This window comes from Hylobates moloch, unplaced genomic scaffold (assembly GCF_009828535.3).
Source record: "Hylobates moloch isolate HMO894 unplaced genomic scaffold, HMol_V3 SCAFFOLD_16, whole genome shotgun sequence".
Classification (NCBI taxonomy): Eukaryota; Metazoa; Chordata; class Mammalia; order Primates; family Hylobatidae; genus Hylobates; species Hylobates moloch.
In genome coordinates this window covers 947,235-962,219 of record NW_026652291.1, presented here as the reverse complement: position 1 = coordinate 962,219, position 14,985 = coordinate 947,235, and the positions used below count along the sequence as shown (strand labels likewise).

The 14,985-nt window shown below is 62.0% G+C and overlaps 1 protein-coding gene across 3 annotated transcripts in view; it reads left to right on the top strand.

The window, feature by feature from the left end:
- The first annotated feature begins 5,863 nt into the window (after positions 1–5,863).
- The window catches only part of INF2 (inverted formin 2), a 29,737-nt gene continuing 20,615 nt past the window's right edge, over positions 5,864–14,985 (top strand). For all 3 annotated transcript variants that reach the window (XM_032180470.2, XM_032180472.2, XM_058429463.1), the window contains exon 1: positions 5,864–5,992. The gene's annotated coding sequence lies outside the window, so the exon portion shown is untranslated. The remainder of the gene's footprint in view (positions 5,993–14,985) is intronic.

The following is a 14,985-nucleotide window of genomic DNA, read 5'->3' as shown; positions in this document are numbered from 1 at the left end:
AGTGGTGTCTTCATTCCAGTCACCATTCCATTCATAAATACTTCTGAAACCCGCCCCCTCCCCGCCACACACACACACACACACACACACACACACACGCAACTTACCTCTGGAGACTTTGGAGACCTACAAAGTCTTGGCACTACTTCTCTTCAAAACACAGTCCAGTGGCCAAAAATCACCTGCAAGGCATTCTAGACTTTATTTCCTTCCCTCCAAGATCATCAGGCAGGATCCGATTCATCAGCCTACAGGGCCTGCCCTGAGCCCTCTCCCCCTCTCCCCTTCTCTGCCGCCCCATCCCTGCCTCTTCTGAGTCTGCAGGGTTCAAGGCCAGAAGCAGAGCAAGTCAGAACACAGCTACACGCAGGCAGACTATGGGTTGGGGTGTGGGTGGGTCTCAGGCACTTCCCTGCTCTCAAAGGAGCACCTCCAGGGAGCCCATCTGGTGCTCCCTCCAGCCCCTCAAATTCCCAACACCAGGGTTGCAAGGCCCAGTGTCTTCTCACCTCGTTAGCTGGAGAACCCCTTCTTTAAGCAAAAGATGGCACGGACCCCCGACATAAGACAGTTCAAAGCTGAGCAGCTCTCCCCATCGTGCAAGTAACCTGCGTGCCACCACGGGGAACAGCACGCATCCCATCTGGACTCCCACCGGACAACTGAGGCAACTGAGAAGGAGGCTGGGGAGGAGAGGGACAGCTCGAGGGCTCACTGGAGGTCAGCAGGGAGGTGGACTGCGTCTCCCGAGGGCCAGCACTGGCTCAGCCTGCTCAGCGAGGTGCCCGAAGGAGGCCCACCAGCTCTGCCAGCACCCGGCCTCTGCACCTCAGCTTTCAGCGGATAGGTTTGTGCAACGAAATATTTCATAGAAATCAAGAAACATGAGTGAACGATGCACACCACTGCGTGGATGAGTCTCAGAGACTGTGGAGCGAAAGAAGCCAGACACAAAGGTTGACATTTACATGCAATCCTAGAATGATGGATCTATGGTGGCAGAGAGGAGAAAAGCAGTTGGCTTTGGCAGGTGCCCACGGAGGGGGCTATGCAATGGAACTTTCTGGGCCCTGGAGGTGTTGTATAGTTTGCTATGGGTGGTAGTTACGTGGGTTTCTATGAATGTAAAAACTCTTGGTGTGGTAGACCCAAGCTCTGGGCACCTCATGCACGCTGTGCAGCAGCTCGATCTGTGACAGCGAGTCCTGTGTTCCATGATATGGCTGCAAACACTTGACTCAGTGAATGCCGAACCTCTGCTCCTAAGGGAAATAGAGGGCCAGGTTCCTATGAGCCTCTGCTCCAGCCTTTTGAGCAACCAATCAGTACACAATAGAGTTATTTATGTGTTTCTGTTAATACATGTCACTAAACTCCCGGCCAAGAGCACTACAACTCACGCCTGTACAGAGCCTGGCCATCACATGTATTTTCTCCATAGGACACTTCACCACAAAAGCAAGTATTAATCTTATTTTATCTCATTTTCAAGAGATGCAGACTGTTCTTAAGCAAGTTCTGGTTTTAGGTTTACAAATACATTTTAGCGAGGAGGCAAATTTGCAAGCACAGAATGTGTAAATAATGAGATTCTACTGTTTGTGTGTGCAATATTCAAATGAAGAGGACAGAGCTTCCTGCCTGACACAAGCCCCTGACTGACCGCCCCACCCACCGTCCCTTCTAAGAGCAGCAGCCTGGTCCCAGCTATTGCCTCCCCTCCTCAGACCAGGGATAAGCCCTGACCACTGTCTACCTCCTGCAGCCAGACACAGACAGGCTGACTCAGGTGCTCCTGAGAAATGCAGGAGAAGCTTGCAAAATGCTGAGAGGCTCCACAGGGGGCTGCTGAAGCCCCAGCATGCAAAGCTGCCAGCTACAGAGCAAAAAGCCAAAGGAGGGGCAGGGATGTGGGAGGAAGGACCTGGCTGGAGGTGACTGGGGGTGGTCGTGTCCTTGTCAGCAAGCACAGAGCACAACAGCTGCCCAAGGTGCCACAGCTGGACGGGTGAGTGGGTGGATGGGTGGAGGAAAGGGTGGGTGGGTGGGTAGATGGGTGGATGAATGGGTGGGTAGGTGGGGGGATGGGTGGATGAGTGGATGATGGGTGGGTAGGTGGATGGGTGGATGAGTAGGTGGATGGATGTGTGAGTGGATAGGTGGGTGGGTGGACAGATGAATGGATGGGCAGATGGATGGCTAAGGGTGGGTGGATGAATGGGTGGGTAGGTGGGTGGATGGGTGGATGAATGAATTAAGGGTGAGTAGGTGGATGGGTAGGTGGATGGATAAGTGGATGGACAGATGGGTGGGTGGATGGATGAATGGATGCACAGATGGATGGATGAGGTGGGTGGATGTGTGGATGAATGGGTAGGTAGGTGGATGGGTAGATGAGTGGATGATGGGTGGGTAGGTGGATGGGTGGATGGGTAAATGGATGGTGGATGGATGGATGAGTGGATGGATGGGTGGGTGGGTGGGTGGACGGATGAGCAGATGGATGGATAAGAGTGGGTGGATGGGTGGATGAATGGGTGAGTAGGTGGATGGGTAGGTGGATGGATGAGCGGATGGACAGATGGGTGGATGGATGGATGAATGGATGGGCAGATGGATGGATAAGGGTGGGTGGATGGGTGGATGAATGGGTAGGTAGGTGGATGGGTAGGTTGATGGATGAGTGGATGGACGGATGGATGAGGGTGGGTGGATGGATGGGTGGGTAGGTGGGTGAATGGACGGATGAAGTGTAGGTGTGTGTGGGAATGGATGGATGAAAGGGTGAACGGGTACATAGGTGGGCAAGGTGGGTGGACATGGGTGGGCAGGCATGTTTCCACTTACTTCATTCTGTAACAATGTCAGAGATCATCTCAGGGCACCCCAGTAGGATGCAAAATAAAATCTCAAAAGGGGAAAAAAGATAAAAAGCATTCCGGGTGCTGAACTGATGAAGGAAATGAGCCCATGGCCAGGCTGCTGCTCAGGTGGACCCCAGGAAGCCCTTCTGGGCCTGCAAGTGGCCGCTTGCTGCATGCAGGGCTGTCCTGACTGCACGGCAGCGCCAGCATCAGGCTGGGGGGATTTCTCTCAGAACAACCCACGCCTGCCTGCCTGTTTCTAGCAGAACTCAAGCTGTCAGTGCCAAGGCCTGCTCTCCCCTCATCCCAATCCTCCAGCTCTCCACAGGCCTACAGTGGCAGGGCCACTCTTGCACTCTGTGCCAGTGGCCAGGCACATGTGGCTCCCCCTGGGTGTGTCACAGCACCAGCCTGTACCTGCACGACCCTGTTCTCAGGCATCTGGGTACCCGCAGCTGTGGGCAGGCACTTGTGTACCTGGCTCCAAGGAAGGACCGACACCCAGGAGGGGAGGCTCCAGGCAGGCCATGGCTTCCAGGAAGCAGCTCCAGAAGCCGCAGGCGGTGGCTGCAGGTGGTGTGTTTCTGAGGCCAAATCAGTCCTCTCTTCAACCCCAGGGCCAGGAAGCAAGCTCAGAATAGGGCCAGGATGGGGTCTGGGAGCGCTGGAGGTGCAGAGGGTTGAGGGTGAGCCACTGAAGGAAAAGAAGAGGGGGCCTCTGTATGTCTCAGAAAATCAGTGCTCAAGCCGAGTTGAACCCTGCTGCCCCGGGCATGGTGGGTTCAAGCCTGACGGAAAACCCCCTTTCAGTGTCCACAGTTCCACCCTCCCAGACCTCTGACCTCGGCCTCCACTCCACACACACACATACGCGCGCGCGCACACACACACACACACACAGGCACACACTCTTAATCAGGGCCCAAAGCCCTCCTCTGCACTCCCTGCCGACCCCAGGGACTTCTCCAACCTCCAACTAAATCACATCCACCCCACCTTCTTCACCCTGTTCCGGCCTGTGCTGGCCTCTCTGGACTAGGTGTGCAGCTCGGAAGCATGACTGCGCGCAAGGGAGACAGCCCCAGGCAGGAGCAGCCCTGGAGGCGCTGGGCCTCCCTCCCCCATCAGGGCAGGAGAGGTGGACCCCTCGCCCACACCTGACCTCCTGCTCCAGCCTCTGAGTGAAGCTCAGGACTCTGCCTTTCCCCCAGGCAGGTGGACAGGGGAGGGGGCTGCAGGTCAAAGCTCACTCCCCACCAACCTCCCCACATTCCTCCATTCACTGGATCAACAAACACACCCACTGGCCAGCGCCGCTGCCAGGCATCAGCTCCCAACGCAGATGAGTCAGCCCCGCCCATGCCCTCCACCCCACCCTCAGGTGGTGCCAGGGCAGGCACCAATGCTCAGGTCCAGGAGTGCACCAGGAGACCCGTAGCCCAGCTTGAGGGAGGGCAGGAAGGCCTCCTGCTCTGGAAGGGGCCCTGGAGCCTGGTGTGGAGAGCCGGCGGCAGGCCTTCCAGGTGCATTCCAAGAATTGCAGAGTGCCTGTCTAGGAGCAGCCGCCGCCCAGGTTGGAGGGCGTCCAGTGAGCGCCTGCCTTGGCTGGCTCCTCAGGCACACCCGGCACTCAGGAGCTCTCATTCCGGGCTGTTGCCTGCAGCTGCTCCTGCACTGGAGCTGAGCCAGCAAACTTCCGGGGCTGGGGCTGCTGGGCAGGGCAAGGTAGCAGACAGACACGGCCTGCAATTCAGGGCTTATCCCCACCAGAGCGGAGCCACACCAAAGTCAGAGGACACGCAGTTGGCCTCAAAGCTTCAGGAGCCCTTCTCTCTCCCCTTGCCCTCACCCTGAGCCCTGGCCACCACGGCTCACACAGCAGGCCCTCTGGAGAGAGATGTCAGGACGCCGAGTGGAGACACTTTATCCGCATGTTCTTGACCCTCATACAGCCCTTATGGGTACTTACTCTATTTTACAGATGGGGAAACTGAGGCTCCACAGGGTCGTATCCGAGCCTGAAGCCGCACAGGGAGTGCTGGCACCGGTTCTCAGGGCAGGGGTTGTGTCTGCTCTGTCACACATCACACGGGGGCTCCCCCAGGCCTGCCTTCCTCTGTCCTCCCTCTAGCTGCCAGTGGCCCCCAAACCCCAGGCCTGGTGCGCTGCTTCCTGCGGCTCTGGCTGAGGGTCAGACGTCAGAAGGGACTTCCAGAGCTGGGGCCTAGTTCTCATCCAACCAGGCTGGCTTTCAGAGCCGACTATGGGCACGCCCCACGCTGGTCAATGTCGGCGGTGGGGGGATGGGTGCCCCCCTCAATCTAGGAGACAGATGAGGCCGGACAGCAGAGGGGTGGCAGAGAAAACCCACCCCATTGCGACACCTCCGCGGCCCTCATGCAGCTGCCTCCACCAACCGGCGAAGTGCGGCTGCCCAAGACCGCCGAGACCCCCTCAAGGGTGGAAGGGGGTCAGGCAGGACTGCGGAGAGGAGGCCACATGGGTGGCCTGGTTGATGGGTAGGCTCTCTCCCCAAAGCCTGGGAAGAGCCATCTCTGCCGAGGGATCCCCGGACGCGGGGACTCCGGATCCGGCTGGCTGGAACAGGAGTCCCGGGCCGGGGCAGAGAGAGGTGAGCGGCGCCTGGGAAGCCAGTCCCACCGGGAGGATGGGGGTGTAGGTGGACGGGAGCCGGCGGAGGGCAGGGACCGGGCGGACAGTGGGGACTGAGGCGGGCAACGGCCCCGCTCTGCGCGTCCCACCCCCATCTCCGCCCACCAGGAGCCAGGCCAGCGGGGACCGCGAGGGGGCGGCCGGGGTATTCACGGGCGTGGGGAGACCCCTTAAAGCGCCCTCAGGGACCGGCCACAGTGGGCGGGGCCGCCCCATCGACCCCCCCCAGGCCCCGCCCCCGGCCCGCGCTCGCTCCCCACGTGGCCGCTGACGGGCGGGGCGGCACCTCCTCTTCCTCCCGCCCGCCCCGCCCCGCCCGCCCGCCCCGCGCCCGCCAGGAGCCACGGTCCGAGCCTTGCGGAGCGCCGCAGTGGGCGCCGGCTGCCCGCAGCCCCTGACCCGGCCCCGGACGGAGCGCCGGCCGCACCACAGCCCTCTGGCCGTTGCCTCACCGGGTAAGTCCTTGGCCCCGGGGTCCGCTAGGAGCCTCAGGGGAAACTGAGTCCGGGAGGAGGCAGGGGCGTGCTTGCGTCCAGGAGTGAGGTTCCGGGCTGCGGCGTGTGTGCCCAGGTGGCGGCGGGCGGTCCCGCGGCTCAGAGTACAGTTCCCGGGCGGGGACCCCAGGGCGCCCCTGGCCCCCCCGGCCCCGCGTGCCCCGATCGGGACTACGGTCCTCCGCGCCGAGGCACCGCCCGAGCGCGCACTGCCCGCAGAGTGGTGGGCCCAGGGTCGGCCGGGCCTACTCCCAGAGCAGGCGGGATCTCTGCGCCTGGCGGCTGCCACATCCTGACCATGAATCAGCCACAGTTGGGAAAATAAACTTCAACTTCGGGTCCGCCGCCCGGGTGGCACCCCGAGGTGCGCGCCGGCCTGCGGCCCCACCCTGACTGCTTGGCTTCCAGCTGCCCACGCGCAGGTGGGCGCACAGGGGGCCCTCCCCACCCCCCAACCGCTGGTAGGCTTAGGGGAATCAGCCTCCATCACAGCTCTCTGTTCCTTTTGGGTGGGGTAGGAGCCAATCCCTGTGCGCCCCCAGACCCACCCGTCAACCCTCTAACTGGGGAGTCGCCCCAGGAGTGGGCATGACTAAGGAGGGGAAGCCGGGGTGACCAGCTGTGTCCCTGACCGCCCGCAGTCCCCCCGGGGAGCACAGGCATGGGGGGTGGTCTGTCTGTCTGGGCCTTCTGGGGCTCAAGCTCCCCACCCAGGGCTCCCGCAGCTCAGCTGTGACCACAGCATTATTGCCCACTCCAGCTGGACACACCAGGAGGCAGAGAGGAAGAGACCCTGCCTAGGCAGGGAACCAGGAACCCAGGAATGGGCCAGAGGTCAAGCACACCCAGAAGGCGCTGGACGTAGGAAATTCCCTTACTGCCAGCCCTGCCCCTCCCCCTGGCACTGGAATGGAGCAGGATACTTGCCCTCTTCGGGCCTCAGTTTCCACATTTGCACTCTGAAGGGTGGGACAGCAGCTCAGGTTGGGACCTGCTCCCTGCCGCCCTGCACTGGGGAAGGTGCGGTCCCAGAGCAGCGCCTCAGACCCCGAGGGTGCCACCCAGCCAGGGGCTTTCGGGGTGTGGGTGCTCAGCCCCCAGTGCAGCAAATAGCAGCATTGGCTTCCAGACCTGGGGTCTGAGACCTCACACTGCTCCCGCCCCTACCAGGGCAGCAGCAATTTTCTGTTCTAAAAGCCAGGTTGGTGCAGTGGGCCCTCCTTGAACCTGAGGGAGCTGACCCCTGCCCAGGCCCTGCCCTCCCATCCCTGGACTGTCATGGGCCCTGCACCCGGCAAAGGGGATGTCACTAGTGGGGACGGACCAAGTGGCCAGGTGGGACTGTAGCCTCCACAGCCAGGGCTCCTGAGCAGCAAAGAGTTAACCTTCAGGTGAGCGCCCACTTTGTGGAGGAGCTGACGGCTGTCAAGCGAATGACACACACCGCACATGTGGGGACGTGGAAGCTCCTACCTGAAATAGACTCTGCGCCTTCCATCAAAGTGCAGTTACTTCCTGGGTTGGAAAAGTTATGGGGTTTGTGCGGGCTGCGGGAGGGGTGGGTGGTGACTGGAAAGTAATGCGGTGCTGCCTGTGGGTGTGGGGCAGGACTCAGCTGGCCCAGCTCTGGACAGGGACAGTGAGGTAAGCTCGAGCCCCTGGCTTTTTGCTGGTGCCTGGAGGTCAAATTTCCCTGTAGTCAGGAATGAGACCTGACTCCTTGCTGCCAGCCCCTCCCCTACCTCCATCTTGCAAACAGCAGGTGTCTGATAGGTGTGTGGTTCATGGCCCAGTGGACACATTACACTGGAGAAGGCACACCCACCTCTGTTTTCAGGATGGTGGATAGGAAGGCTGGGAGGTGGAGGCCACATAGGAGCCAGTCTCTGGAGGGTAGTCCCCAGGGGCCACAGCAGAGCCAGGCCTAGTGGACACCTAAAGTCAAAGACAAAGTCCTACCAACGGTGGGAAGGAGAGAGGGCAGGGGCACGGGCTCCCCGTCAATGGAGGGGTGAGCAGGGTCCAACCACCTGGCCTCCTGTTAGAGAGGCTTCCACTCCTGCCAGCCTCACCCTAGGAGGGAGAGTCCTGCCTGGTCTGCCTCTGAGCACCCAGACAGCCTGAGTCCTGAGCTGGGGTGGGGTCTGTTCACACAGCTGCCCCCCAGTCCAGTGCCGGTATACTCTGGCGACCACCAGGCCAGGAGAGCAGGGCAGACTGGTGGTGCCTGTCCTCTCCTGAGGGGCCGTCCTCTCTCACAGCCCTTTCTAAGCTGTAATTAAATAAGGAACCACAGGGGCTGCTCAGGGTCGCCCCTCTGAGGGCTCATGTCAGTCCCCGAGGGCCAGCCTCAAGCCGGGCCTGTCCACTCACCATTCACACTGGCCTGGGCAGGGTCTGTGTGCTGAGTGCGTGGGTGAGGAGGGAAGGAATGAGCCAGCCTGCCGAGTCCCTCCGCACGGTCTCCCACCCTCATCCCTCCCAGCACGGCGTGGCCCGCAGGAGCATTCATTTCACAGATGAGGCACGGGACAGTCAGTGCCATTTTACACTCAGTGCCATCCATTCTGCCAGGAGGTGCTGATACAGCCCCTACTGTGTGCATCTGCCTTTGTGCCCAGAGCCTGGAGCCCAGCCCCACTCAGCACTGTGCCAGGCAGGCACAGGGCACTTACTGGGGGTCAGGGTGCAAATGGGCTGGCCCCACAGAGTAGCTGGAGGCTGACCGAGGCCCCACACCCCTTGTTGCTACCACTGGGGTAGGCTCAGGGTGCTGGCACTGCCACTCTGGGAATAGGACAGGCCTGTCCTGGTCAAGTAGCCGTTACTGGGCCTCCAAACCTGGGGGTTGGTGGGGCAGGAATAGGCCTGCCCTCCAGGCGACCACCTGTGTCACTCCAGAGCAGCCCATGCAGACAGACAACTGCCCAAGGGCCAGCCTGGACCCGGAGCCCTCCCGGCCAGTCGGCCTGGGTCACAGCCTGGGTGGAACGACCAGCGTGGTCACAGCCCAGATGGGATGACTAGCGTGAAGGCCCTGAGGACAGAATGGCCAAGGGCAGGGGCCAAGGCTGCTTTCCTCTTTCCCCTGCAGCTTTTCCCAGAGGCAGCAGGGAGGGAGAGAGAGGGGCCAGGAGAGTCCCGAGAGAAGGGCCAAGCTGGGCCGCCCCGAGCCTCTGTGCCCTCAGTTCACTCCTGTTCTCACCCCGGAAGGGTGACTGGCCATGGCTGGGGCACCCTCTGTCTCCCTCAGCCCCAACCTCGTCTGTTGGACATGGCATGGAGACCCAGAAGGAGCAGATGGGCACCACTGGAGGCCTGGCCAGGCCCCTGGCCGCCAATCAAGGCCTTTGCAATGTCAGAGGGACATGGGAAGATGCTGCCAAGGCCCCCGGCCCTGGTGCCCTGGGCAGGGACCCCCTGCTCCCGCGCTGTGACCGCGTTCTACCACCCCACCTGCTTCCTGTGACCTGGACACAGTCTGAGCACCCCAAGGTCCAAAGTGGGAGAGGTGGGGTGTGGAAGAGGGGGGTAGGGTGGATTGGAGGGCTGCCCTACTGTTACGGGGCTCTGCCCTGGGCCCACCTCACAGTGAAGGCAGAGGCCCCCACGCAGCCCTCGGTGGGCCAGAACTCAACCAGGAGCCACACCGGGGACAGAGGGCAGGCTGTCCGCTTCCCATTTTGCAGATGAGGGCTAGTGTCAAAGCGTAGCTTAGAGGCTAACCCAGGGCACAGGTGAGGAGGGAGGGAGAGGGAAGCAGTGGCCGCTGAGCACACAGCCCTGGGTAGTGGCTTTTCTGTATCATCTCCAAGCCCCCATTCAGCTGCTGCGGGCAGAGGCCAGCCCCAGCCCCTCGCTCTGCCCAGTGAGTGGCCGGCCGCCCAACATGCGTGGAGTCCCGGTGGGCATGGCCAGTGGTGCAGGGGTTTGTTCGTGCCTGAGCTGTCCTGGCCGTCGCCGGGTCGGGGGTGGACGTGGCCAGCTGTGCGAGGAGGGCCAGCATCCCACTGGCCTCCGTCTCCCCATCTGTACCTGGGTCCTGGCAGGCCCTGGGACATGACCTCGGTGTGCAGCCTGCCTGCCCCACCCTCTGTGCCCCTGGGTCCCTGTTCCTGCTCCAGGCACAGCTCAGACTGTCGCCTGCACCCAGCCTATGCTGGGAGGAGGACACAGGGTGGGGGCGAGGGAGTAGCCACCTGTCCCCACCTGCCTCTGCTTCCACCTTGTGCACAGACATGAGTGGCCTGAGAACAGGAGCCCCTTGGGGACACCCAGGGCCCCTGCCTATGCTTCCATGTGCAGAGGGCCCCCCCGGCTGCCCCTTCACTGGGCCAGGCCAGGCTGTGGAGGTGCAGGCAGAACAGTGAGGGGCTGCCTGCAGGAGCTGGCAGAGCCATGGGCCAGACCCAGGAGGGGCCACACGGGCGGTGCTGGCTCAGCCAACCCAGGTCAGAGCTACGGGGCCCTGGAGAACATCCTGGCCATTTTACAGATGAGAAAACTGAGTCCAGAATGGGCCTGGCTGTCCCAGGCCCCTGGCACCCTCGTGTCCCAGCAAGCATTGCCAAACGGCATGTTGCACCCACGCTGAGGATCTTGTTTGCCCAGTTGGGCCTGACAGGCTCCCTGGCACTGGCTGCCTGGAGCAGAGGTCAAGAGACGCTGAGCAGGGGCTGGAAAGACTCATGCAATGTCCTAGCTCCGTCCCAGCCGCCAAACAGGAGGTGGGCTGAGCAGGAAGGCGGGCGGTCAGTGCGTGGTTATGCACTGGCATTACAGGCGGCATCTCGTCGATCTGTCAGTAAGCTGTGGGGTTGGCATTGACACACTCATCCGCATTTGGGGACAGGAACCAGGAGATCCTATGGGTCACAGGCCGGTCAGAGGCAGAGCCCGGTCTCACCCAGAATCAGAGCCGTCCCCCCTCCGGGCCCTGGCAGCAGCCCCTGGCCGTGCTGGGTGCGCAGGCTTAGCCTCTCCCCCACTCTCAATCTGTCTTTGTTCTCCCTGCTCCTGGGAAGGCAGCTGCTAGTGGGGATGTGGGCTGGGGGCAGGGACCATGGAGCCTGGCTCGTGGGCAGGCAGCGGGCAGCCGTCTTGTCCTGGCACAGGCAGGGTGGGGGCTGGACACCCTGGGGCCCAGCTAGGCACACAGCAATCAGGACCTGAACCCTGAAGCTGGGGCCTGGCTCCAACGAGCTGCTGCCCTTCCCCCTCCCAGGTTGAGAGAGGCTTTTTCTGAGGACAGAGGAGGGACCTGGGGCCTCGGAGGAGGCATCTCTGAGTGTGTCTGGTCTGGGGGGAGGAAACCCAGGTGGGAGGATTCTGGTGATGAGCTCCTGGTCTTCATGCTCCTGGCCACCTGCCCTCATTGCCCAGCAGACCCCCTACAGGGTACGTCTGGGGCCTGTGATAGGCCAGGCCTGGGCTCATGCCACCTGCAGGGCCTGATCAGGCCCTGTGCCCTCCCCAGTCCCTAACCACAGATCTGCACACGTCACTCCCAGCCACAGCCATAGTAGGTGCTGGCAGGCCGTCAGGCTCAGGAAGTACTTCCAGTGCAGCCGCTCGTCCCCCCACGCCTCTCCCTGGGCCCCCAGACTCCAGCCCAGACCCCTGAGAATGCCAGAGGTGACCAGGCCCTCACGGAGCACCCCGTTGGCCCTGCTCTTTGTGCAGGGGAGACACTGTGGCCTGGAGAAGGCCCATCCGGTGACTGGCGAGCCGCCCACCCACCCAGGCCCTGCACACCCTCAGTGCAGGTGGAAGCGAGAGCTGGGCTTGCTGGCGTGGGGCCTCCGCCCTTCCTGTCCTCCCTTGCCTGGGCTGCGTTGCCGACCCTCCTCCCGGGGAGCCGGGGCATTTCCTGTTTGCTGCATCCCCCCCACCCCTGCTACAGAGCCACCCTCCTCCCTGTGGCTTCCACAGGGCTCTGTTCCTAACCCAGGAAGATGTACCTCCCCCAGACCCATTGTCTGCTCCAGATCCTGGGGACACAGAGAGCCCAGCTGTAGCCTGGCTCCCGGACCAGTGGTGTCCCCTGGCGTTCAGTGTTGGCCAGCCCGGACCCCCCAGCCACCTCCACCGACACTTGCCAGAGTGCCATGAAGGACCCCTGGCTCCCAGCTGTGCTCTCTGGGTGACCCAAGCAGGGGCTGCCACCGCTCTGAGCCCAGCTTCCCTCTGTGAGATGTTGTTGCTGTCTGTTGATCATTTTGCTTGCTTTCTTTCTCAGTATAAAACCACCATATTCATCCGAGATGCAGCTTCAGTTAGTGATTGGGCAGGTGTCCTGGTGGTATCACACCCACCATGTGATTGAAATCCATCACCATGTGGCCTGCTTTCCATCTTTGTCTTCTGATCATGACACTGCTGAGAGCGCCTTTCTGCCCACCCGCTTCCAGGGGGCCCTTCTGTCCTGCTGTCCCCACAGTGGCCCGGGGGCCCTCTTTGCACAACAAGTGGAGTTCAGGATCCTGGAGGGCTTTGGAGGCAGAAGCCTCGCACTCCATCCAGATCTTGGGGACTGCAGGCGGCATGAGGGCTGGAGTGCTTCTTGGGTGTGAGACGGGCCAGGTGACAGTGAGGACACAGCCAGCCCTCACCAAGGCCCAGCGCGCCCCATGCCCCTGGACAGGTGGCAGTGGGTGGACCCCCATCCTCTCCTGCCTTGAGGCCCCCTGTGCACAGGCCCTCCCTGGGCCTTGCCAGCAGTCGGTGAGCCACCAGGTCAGTAGAGGTCCCTCGGGGGCTGTTGGCCTGGTGGGGAAGGTGATACATGCTGGAGGCTCAAAGGAGCTGGGAGTCTGAGTGTGAGGGAGGGAATGGGGGTCATGGTAGGACAGGTTCAGCTACAGGTGCCTCCACCGCCCTGCAGGGCCTGGGCTGCCCAGAACCCCGGGGTGCTGCCAGGAACGCGTGCAGTCCCGGAGATCCATGGGTTGCCAAGCAGTGGAAAAATTGGGGCTCGGAGGAGCTAAAAATACAGTGTGGCAGCCCCTGCCTCCTAGTTCCGGAATCCTCTCCTGCCGTTCTGCCCGCCCACCCCGTGGAAGACAAGCTCCCTCCCTGCACCCCCACCACCAACGTTGGCTCAGGGCCCAGAAGCACCCAGCCCTGTGCCAGTGCCAGAAGGGCCACGCCACAGCTGCTTGCCCACTCCCAGGCAGTGGCCCCCAACAGGTGCTCATGTGCCCAGCCGGTGCCTGCCCTACCCCCGCCACTGCTTCAGGGTCCCCAGAGCCCCTTGGTCCCAGGCACAGAAGGCAGTACCTGCTGCCCCAGGGCTGCCAGGCTCAGGGCTTGGCCTGTTCCTCGTGGGGAGCCTGGACTCAGGCAGACCTCTCTCTTCCCTACCAGTGGGGCCTTCACAGGGGAGGGGGCTGTCCCAGGCAGACTCAGAACATGTCACGGCGGCGCCTCCAGGCCCACTGGTGCTAGCTGAGGGCACAGGACCCCCCACGCCGTGCTGTGGAAGGCCCTCCTCGCCTGGCTCCTGGGAGGCAAGTGAGGGAGCCGAGGCCTGGGGGCTTCAGTGGCTGGCTCAGGTCCCTCTCGTGCTGGGATTCAAGCCTGGGTACCCTAATCCTGGCCTGTGTGCCACTCAAGGCCATGGGCCCATGCAGGAGCCCCCAGCTACTCTCCACAGCTCGGTGTTGGGCCTGCCTCGAGAGCCCACACTCCCTGGCTCTGGTTTTCTGTCTGCACCGCAGGGACCCTGGCTCTGGTTTTCTGTCTGCACCGCAGGGGCTAGGCACATGGCCACAGGTCTAGTGAGGGCCAGCATGGACCTGTCCCCACCCACACCACACACTCAGCTTGACTGTTGACTGCCAGGCGGGGCGGTGGCCCGGTGGCTTCCCGAGAGTCAGTGCAGCTGCCCGAGTGTGTAGGCATTCGGATGGAGCTGGTGGCATCACCACACCAGGCTGGCCAGGCCCAGGCCCAGAGGGGGACCCTGCCTGCAGGAGCTGGAGTCTGAGGGGAGAGGCATGGCCCCGTCCTCTGGAAGCCCCATGCTATTGGTTGACAAAAGCAAGTGCTGAAGGCCCATGGTGATGTCCCACTAGCATGGGTGGGGTGAGCCCCTCAGACCTCGGAGTCTTCGTCTGCGGAAGACCCTTCCCTGTGCAGTTCCATTGGTGCTGGTGGACTGCCGGGGGTGGGGTGGATGGGACACCCCTTCTTGGTGCCCTGACCCTTTTGCTGTCCGAGGCATGGGGTCTGGCTTGAGCCATGGGTACTGGGCCCTGCAGAGCCTGGATGGTCCTGCCCTGCCTCAGCCAGAGCTGGTGCCGGCTGTAGAAAAGATTGCGAAGAACGCAAATTCCTGTGCCTGTGGGGAGGTGGCCACGCCCTACAGCCGGGGCTGGGGAGCTCTGAGGACACATTCCTGTGCTGGTGGCCCCACCAACCCACTTTCCAGATGGAGAGCAGAGGGGAAGGGTAGCCTGCCCAGGGGCACACAGCTCAGCAATGAGACTCCCGCCCCCTTCCCTCCTCAGTTGGCACTGGCGCCTTCCAGCGTATTGTTCCCCGTAGCCCCGTGCCCCTGAGATCAGTAAACTGTGGATTCCTTCTGGAATCCTTGCAGAAGTGGACACCACCCCCCAGTGAGAACAGGCAAGGCTGTTTGTGCAGAGCTCGCTGTAGCAGGGAGTCGGCCACTGCCACCCGCGTTTAGCAGAGACTCACAGGCGGGCGGGGGAGTGGGAAGCCTCATGGTTTTCTCATATGGATATTTCACTCTATACATAGAAAGCTTTTTATAGACAAAAGGAAGGCTCGGGGATGCCCTGAGGCTGCTGGCTGGAAGTTGGGCTCCTATGAGATGGGACAAAAATCACAGAAGCTGTCAGTTATTAACCAGGTCCCGGCCATTTGGAGCCAGTGGCCAGATTGCGGGTCACAGTGATGCATATATGGTCTGGCTGTGGTGTGTTTGCAGG